This window comes from Kryptolebias marmoratus, linkage group LG18, assembly GCF_001649575.2.
Source record: "Kryptolebias marmoratus isolate JLee-2015 linkage group LG18, ASM164957v2, whole genome shotgun sequence".
NCBI classification, from domain to species: domain Eukaryota; kingdom Metazoa; phylum Chordata; class Actinopteri; order Cyprinodontiformes; family Rivulidae; genus Kryptolebias; species Kryptolebias marmoratus.
The window spans coordinates 3,004,613-3,012,300 of NC_051447.1; the positions used below are offsets into that span (position 1 = coordinate 3,004,613).

Below are 7,688 nucleotides of genomic sequence, written 5' to 3' on the forward strand. Positions count from 1 at the left end.
GAAAACAGAATATTGCTCTTGTAAATGTTTAACCACTGCGATAACAATGCGCTCACGGTGTATCCTTCAGAGAAATTAACACATGTAAGAGAGGGTAATATCACTAAAGAGAGCGTTCCTTTCTCAAAGTTTACAAAGTAACTGTCATGTGGGACAAATTATAAAAACGATAATCTGATGTCCCGTTCTCCTGAAGGCAGCACGGAGCTGCGCCGAAAAGAAACACCATCGATACAGTTACAGTTCTGTAACGGTTTTAATGTTTTAGGCCACAATATTTTTGCAAGTAGTTCAAAGTTTAAACTGATATTGTTGTGAATCTTTTGTGTAAATTTTACCTTCAAGCAAACGCCCCCCAAAAGAATATCAACGCCCCCCTTTTTGAAAATATTGCTGCCAGCGCCCCCCGTCATCCTCTCAACGCCCCCGTTGAGAAACGCTAGCTTAGAGGGACGAGCCATGGCAGAAAAACAGAGACTTTTCTGGGATGACCGAGGAGATTAGCACCACCCTCCAGACAGCTGCGTGAGGTGCGGTTCAGACACGTACACTGATGAGGAGGCCCGGCCAGAGAAGGCGCTGAAAGGACAAACCTGGACTGCGGATAAACTGAGTGATCCCCTCTATATTTATGACTGGTTTTATGGGTTTATATGGGTTAGCACTGTTTAATGGTATTTTAAGCTTCGGTTTGGGATTTTATTTTGTTAAGGATATCACTGTTTTTGGTTTTATCAATTGTGCTATTTGATTGACTTTCTTGCTTTTTCTAATAAATGACCAAATGATTGTTGTGCACAAATATACAACCCACGTGCGAGACTGAATGACCTGCGCAAGACAGTGAAAGACATATTTTTAAGAAACCCTCCCCCCAAAAATAAATCAAAAACCTATTTCATTGTAATGTATGTGAAAACATTTTTATGGATCCTTTCTTTTCGTTGTTTATTCTGTTTAAGTCAGTAAAGACGAGACTGTTTCTTCTTGGTTTGATCATACCAAAAGCAGCAATCCTTGAAATTCCCTCAGCGCCTTCTTTGTGGACCACTTTTTTAGGGTCTTCATTGAAGCTCCTTGTACGACGTATAGGCAAGATGTGCTGAATGTGCACATTGGCCATCATCCAACAAGCATTGAGATGGCAGCTTTTTTGGAAAGCTACATCTCAGACAGCTCTTGACCGAATCAAGTCGATCCTGTGTCAGATGACAGCTAACAAGTTGGTCTGACTTGCATTAAAGCATAAAGAGTTTTTGCTGGGGGGCGTGGCCGTGGCGAAGTCAGATGTAACACTGTTGCCTTTTGTTTGGCTCTAAATTCCACATATTTTAGCCGAGCTGCATGAAACTCACTACGATCGATCCTAGTCCAGCCCCCAACAGAAATGCAGTGCCATATTTGGTGGGCGTGGCCTAATTCCTCCAGAGCGCCCCCTAGAGTCCCTCTCTTAGCACTGATTGGTGCCTGAATAATGTGGGCGTGACAGAATGGCGAACTCTATTCACTCGCCGTTTGCGTACGGTTAACTGTAAAACACACATACATTATCCGATTTGCACCAAACTGGATATGAATGACCTTTGTTAACCTCTGAATAGACCTAAAGGATTATATTGGAATTTGACTCCAGTGTGCCCCCTAGAATATTCCAAGACTTATATCTCCATGATATCTCATCCGATCTGCATGACATTTTTTGTGCATCACCAGTAAGCACTGTTGCACACATTAGTGTGGTAATTTATTGACAACACTTAAGCCCCACCCACTAAGAAGTTTTGGGTGACTGTAACTCGGAAACGGTGCAAAGTAGGTAGGTCAAACTTTACAACGACACTCCCCATGGGTCAACTATAAGCCTTCTAAACTTCAAGTTCACAAGGTCAAAGGTCAAAGTCACGAGAGCCCATGTGCTCTAACCCTTCAACCGTTTGATGTAGGAATGTCAAACTTCACAGCATGGCACAGGACTGGACCGGACTGAAGGCAATTTGGGACATTTGCTGAAAACGCCACCTAGTGGATGGTGCAGGAAATGCGCCAGAGCTCCCGCAGTCGCAAGGCCGGAGCGGCGCTGAGCTGCGAGGGCCGCCCAACGCTGCTTGCAGCTTTAATATTAATTGTATTTTTGTGTTAAAATGTATTGCAAAAGTGTCTTTTTCATAAAACTGTAGTTGTATAAATATCTGACACAAAAATCTTACAATATCACAAAATAGCCATTTTTTAAAACTTTCGTGTCAACTTTAATAATTTTTTTCTACTAAATCACGGTCGGTGGGCAATTGGCCGGTGCCACCTACCACCAGGCTAAGCCTCTTTTCTGGGGGAAACCCTGAAGATCATCTTATGATGAGAAGGGATGGTGTTACAGCCGTTTTGGTCAAACCTTAAAAGTAAGGGGTATTAAGGGATATTGCAAAATCTCACAAGCTCTGTTAGAACTTGAACTATGCACTGGGAGTGACTCTCAGCACACCAACTTGTAGCTCAACATCTTTAAAACTGACTGATTTATAGCTACTACTGTGTTGGCTAAAATAGATTAGCCATGATGGCCATCTTGAAATGGACTGACTCCAAAGTTAATCAGTATTTTCTGAGTTTCAATAAAATGTGTCTAGTGGTTAGTGAGTTATTTTGTTAATGCTTCGGACAAACAAACACACACAAACTCATACAGGAAAAATATCTTCTCCTTTGGCAGAAGATGATTAAACAGCTTGCACAGACAGGAGAGGGGTCTCTCAGTGAACAGTACAGTCAGATTTTGTGTAACCACCTCCGCCTTACCTCAAACTTTGATTGAATCATTTCCTCTAAACTCAAACACATTAAGAGGTTTAAACCTAATTTTCTCAACCTCAAAGTCAACAAATTAAATTACTGTGTAAACTTGGTGCTAATAGTAGTATTTCACTGGCATGTGACTGCTGGAGACTAGTTGGAAAATATAAAAATATTCTATTGTCGTCTCACTGATCTCTGAGTGTCTGCAGCTAAGTGACCAGAGACTAGTGAAAGTGAAGTGAAATATATTTATATAGCACTTTTCAGCAACAAGGCGACTCAAAGTGCTTTACAACACAAGAACAAAATTACAGACAAAGTTACAGACAAAACACAAGAGAGAAAACTAAACTAAACAACAATCAGGCTAACAATATCCAAAATATGAACTAAACCGATATAAATAAAAATATCAATGCTAACAGCCAATATGAATATGGTAATGACAACAACAATAATAATAAACTAAGGCCACATATACTCTAACTCTGGAACCGTTTGACGTAGAAAGGTCAAACTTCACAGCATGCCACAGGACTTGTACTGATCAGGACTGAAGGCAATTTGGGACGTTTGCCGAAAGCGTCACCTGGTGGACGGTACGGGAAGTGCGCGAGAGCGTGGCCGGTGGTCACCAATAGGCCAAAGCTGAACTGTGAGGGCCGCCCAACGCTGGGCGATATGGGAGATGTATCATTGTACAGTGGAATATTTCAACATCAAAAATGATTTTGATAAATATTTTTGGGCCTAACGAAGATAACCAGTCCTTTTATGAAAATTTATTTCTGCCCTTGTCAACCCTGGAGGGACTAAACATTATATTATATATTTTATTGCACCCTAGATCCAGGTCTGGATAAGTCTACTCAAACTGATACTACTCATATACAGATCAGGAAAATACTTTTTACCTATATGAAGTATGGAGAACAAGAATCCCAAATAACAGGGAATTGTCATGTTATTCAGGTACACACCAATCCCACTTGCCTATTGAATATTTTCTCATTTCTATGGAACTATCTTGTGTGGAGAACTGCTGGTATAATAGTATTGTAATTAGTGATCATGCAGCAGTATCGCTGGAAATTAAATTAAGTAAGATGGATCAAGGTGTGAAACAATGGAGGATGCAGACATTTTTGCTAAAAGACACAAAATTTGTTACATTTATAGAAACTTGCATTGACAAATATTTTGAAATAAAGATGAAACCACAGCTAGCATTAGATGGGAAGCTTTTAAAGCTTATATTAGAGGAGAGATTATAAGTAACAGTGGTAACAAAAACAAACAATATAACCAAGAACTAAAATTATTAGAAAGGCAAATTAAATCCAGCGAAACAGAATTTTATCAGAGCAATGATCCGACAAAATTACATAAACTGAATGTTTTAAGAACCAGGTATGATAAATTAACAGCAGAAAAGGTAGTAAAATGGTTAATGTGGACTAAACAAGCATTTTGTGATCAATGAGAAAAGGCAGGTAAATTATTGGCTTGAAGGATAAAATAGATGCAAGCAGAAAGAACAATTAACAGCATAAAATCTAATTCAGGCACTATAATAACAGACCCTTCAGAAATAAACAAATATTTTAGAGAATTCTATTAAACCCTATATAAATCTGAGTATAATGAAAACAGAGAAGCTCAAGCTGGTTTTCTTAGCCGATTAATATTCCAAACCCTCTCTGAAGAGGATAAAACAACCCTTGATAATCCTTTAACAATAAACGACCTATCTGAAGTTATAGACAGCATGAATAGCAGCAAAACGCCAGGTCCAGATGGACTTCCAACAGAATTTTATAAAACATTTAAAAAAAAATTAATTCTGCCACTTCTCAACATGTATGAGGAATCATATAAAGCTGGAATACTCCCAGATTCATTGAGGTTAGCTCTTTTATTAAAACCAAACAAGCCCCCGACTGAATGCTCCTCTTATAGGGGAATCAGTCATATGGGATGTGATACAAAGATTTTGTTTAAAACACTCTCTAGGAGGTTAGATAAATATTTGCCCAAATTGATAACAGATGATCAACAAAGACTTGTTAAAACAAGACAAGGCTATCATAATATAAGACGGATCCTTAATGTATTATATGAAAAGCATAATAGTAGAGAGACAGCGATGTTATCATTGGACACATGCCAAGCTTTCGACAGAATAGAGTGGAATTATCTGCTACAAGTACTTCCCAGATATGGATTGGGTGAAACATTTCTAATATTGATACTAATATTGTATACAGATCCCACAGCGCAAGTTTTAACCAATAATAACATGTCGAAACCTTTTAATTTACAACGATCAACCAGACAGGGTTGCCCCCTGTCACCACTGCTTTTTGTATTAACAATAGAGCCCCTGGAAATGGCAGTAACAGCAAATACAGGAATATCAGGTATTAGAATTGTAATTTTCTTGAATAATCTGAAAAGCAGCATCCCCAACATATTAAATCTAATAAAAGAATTTGGAAAATTTTCAGGGTATAAAATTAATAATTCTAAATAAGAGTTAATGTTTCTTAATGAAGAAGAAAGGAGAAATCCTATTGTGGATACCCCATTTAAAACAACTACAGAAGGTTTTAAATATTTAGGCATTAAAATCACTCCGTCTATCAGAGAAATTAGCGCAGCAAAGTATGACCCCCTTATGAAAAAAGTAACTTAAATGTTAAATTGATGGTCAAGCTTGCCTATATTCATGATAGGCTGAATAAATTTATTAAAAATGACAATTTTGTTTCTGTACTATTCCCAAACACTCCCTCTGTCAGATTCCTGCCTCTGTCAGATTCATTTTACGATAGTTTGAACAAAATATTTATCCAAATTATTTGGAGTAATAGAATTTATATTTGCAGGGTTTCCCCTAGTGTTTTATAAGCCTGGCAGGTCGCCAGGCTTTCGCTATCCCCCTGCCAGACTAAGCTCCGCTTAATTATTATAAAATACATAATTTTTCAAAGTTTTTTTTCCCACCCGCATCAACTTGTTGCACTGATCACCGCGTTAGGGTGCGCATGCCAACAGTGAAGCAATTGCGCTGTCCCCAACCCTGCACGAAGGCCCCGCACAATGTTGCGTCATGTGGTCGTGCACCTCCCAGTTTTTGTAACTTGAATGTGGTCGCGCATGGACCGCGGTTCGCCTGTGTCACCCGTGTTTGCGCCAAGTATAAACGCCTCAAGTGCACACTCAGGTCCACACACTATTTGCGGAGTCCTGCGTGACTCTAATGTGCCCTGAGGACAAGCCTCCTTCAGCTACTGCTGGAGTTAGCACGTCGTCGGAGCCACAGCACTAAACATCCAACATGCAGCCTGTGTCACAAAAACACAGACAGTATAGTACAGCATCTGTCTGTTTTTCAGAGTTCTCTGTTGTTATTCATTGGCCTTGATGTGAGACGTGTGTTGGTGCCTTGTTTGCACTTTTTCATTTATGTTAATTTAATTTGTTTGTAAATGTGCTATAAATTAGGATTCAAATTAGGTGTAAACAGTTTGTATTTTTGTTTTAAAAAGTATTTCAAAAGTGCCTTTTTGTAAAACTGTAGTTGTGTAAATATTTGGCACAAATATTGTGCAATATCACATAATAAATAACCATATTTTCAACTTTCCTGTCAACTTTAATCATTTTTTTACTCAATCATGGTCAGCCCATGATAGACCGGCGAATGGCCACCAACCACCGGGCTTAGCCTCTTTTCTGGAGAAACCCTGTATTTGCCATATGAAAGAGGCAGACTTCAAGTTCCTAATCTCAGATGGTATGATATGGCTGCTCAGCTAACATCAGCTACCCACTACTTTTGTCCAATGACACCTCCAGCTAGGGTAGACACTGAACAACAATCTGTTCCAAATTTTCCTTTAAACACCTTCTTATATTCTTCAGATATAAAGACACTAAAAAAGAACACAAAAAACCCTTTTATTAAAAAATACAATTATAACATGGCACGCAGCACACGAACATGTAGGCGATCCTCCAGAACATTCACAATTTACCCCTATTTGGGGAAATGATAAGTTTCCTCCTGGTAAAAATGATGGAGGGTTTAAAATATGTAAAGCCAAAGGCATCCAGAAAGTTAAAGATCTATGTGCGGATGGCTCACGTATGTTGCTCACGTTCGATCAGTTATGTAAAAAGCACTGAATACCTCTGTGACACCCTTAAAAGTTTGCCACATTTTGTTGTAAATATTTCTTTATTTAACACTACTGGGTGAAAGAATAAACTGGACAACTGTGGGTTTTCTAAGGGAAAAAGTAAGACATTAATGTTGATGTAATACTAAATGTTGCCATTGGGGGGCATCACGCCAGTGAACAGGTGAACTCAGGAGCCGTCTCCCCTCAGACTGGCTTGAGAGATAGCAGGAAGCACTACTTGTTGCCGATCTCATCATTTTCCCTGTTCTTTTCAGGTTAGTGGGTTACTTAACCAGCAAATATGTGACATTTACGGTTTCAGTGTAATCATAAGTTGTCCATTAATGTATGGGTTGTCTGGAAAATAGGTGTTTTCGGGGTTTTATTGCCTTTGAACGTGCTGTGTGCAAAATGCTATTGTTTCGATTGTGTATGCTAGCGGAGCTAACCACGTGCACTGTAGATGTGTAGCATTCGAGTTTATCCTGATTTCCTTTATAGAGCAACTGGTAAATAATTCATTTGTACTGTCTGTTCATTCACTAAGTTGGCTTTATGTTAAAGTTAGATTAAATAAGTGCGCTAAAGCCTGCTACAACAGTCACTTTTGTATGGGTTTCCATTGTGTGAATATTATGTTCAAGGCAACATGTTAAACAGCCATTTGGGACCAGTCTGTATGACTAAAAAAATAAATGTTTGTTAAAA

General features: G+C 38.8%; 1 protein-coding gene across 1 annotated transcript in view; it reads right to left on the minus strand.

Moving 5' to 3' along the window:
* The window catches only part of ndufa11 (NADH:ubiquinone oxidoreductase subunit A11), a 21,027-nt gene that overhangs the window by 3,470 nt on the left and 9,869 nt on the right, over positions 1 to 7,688 (minus strand). The gene's annotated exons all lie outside the window — the stretch shown is intronic.